This window comes from Pleurodeles waltl, chromosome 12 (assembly GCF_031143425.1).
Source record: "Pleurodeles waltl isolate 20211129_DDA chromosome 12, aPleWal1.hap1.20221129, whole genome shotgun sequence".
Lineage (NCBI taxonomy): Eukaryota > Metazoa > Chordata > Amphibia > Caudata > Salamandridae > Pleurodeles > Pleurodeles waltl.
The window spans coordinates 118,461,659-118,462,605 of NC_090451.1; the positions used below are offsets into that span (position 1 = coordinate 118,461,659).

Here is a 947-nt window from a genome sequence, read left to right on the forward strand (position 1 = left end):
GCTCTGCTGAGTAAACTGATTTCACGGCAGTGAGGAATGCACAGGCCGGGTGGTGCCCGGCGCACGAAAGCGCGCCTTCTTGTGTTGTACGTCTCTTTGCGCAAATGCAAACTCAAATTTCCTGCACTGTGGTCGGCAGGAGAGACATGGAAAGGTGCAGTAGGGAAGGCTTGAGCAACAAACCGTTGGCTATGTTTTGTTGTTACTTTGTTGACATGAGCTAGAGTAATTTAAAGCAGAAGGAACGGCCAGACCTAAAAACAACTCTCTTACCTCCAACGCCGAATAACCACTATAATTAGAATATCTCAAAAGCAGCTGGCCTTGTAAACTTAATGAGCAAGCAAGCCGATGCATTTTGGGTTTTGTTGTAAAAGAATAGAAATCCTATCCATCCTTTCCTTTTCTTCCGGCAACAACCAATGTTACAAAGATATCACAGCACACAGTGAGATTGACTGCAAGAAGAGGCGCTGAGGCTGGCGTGCAGCACTCAACAGCTCTTGTTATTGCAATCCAGGCAGGGGACGGAAGGAGAAAAGTATGAAGGAATTGCGATAGTGAGACCGACTCTTCTGTTTATCTGCATGTCATGGAAAAAGGAGAACTCTGTCATTCATGGCTGGTTAGCTCAGTTGGTTAGAGCGTGGTGCTGATAACGCCAAGGTCGCGGGTTCGATCGCCGTAGGGTTCAAGTTAAGTCTTTTCTCTCAAGTAAACTCTTTTTTTCTCATTTAATCAAACGCTTGTAAATCCATACACTCTGTTGCTCCAGTACACGTTCACTTTCCATTAGTCCTTCTTTTGCCACTTCTGACCAAAGCTCAAACCGGCAACGCCAGTAGAACAACAGAAGTGCAAGAGATTGTCTCTCCAAGATGGAGACACTGGCTCAGACTATGTCACGTGAGAGGTGGAGGGAGACCATGAGCTGATTATTAGATGCA

General features: G+C 45.9%; 1 non-coding gene across 1 annotated transcript; it reads left to right on the plus strand.

Annotated features, from left to right (window-relative positions):
• The first annotated feature begins 624 nt into the window (after positions 1 to 624).
• TRNAI-GAU (transfer RNA isoleucine (anticodon GAU)) lies at positions 625 to 694 on the plus strand. Its single transcript has one exon. It is a non-coding gene; the product is annotated as a tRNA-Ile (tRNA).
• The last annotated feature ends 253 nt before the right edge of the window (positions 695 to 947 follow it).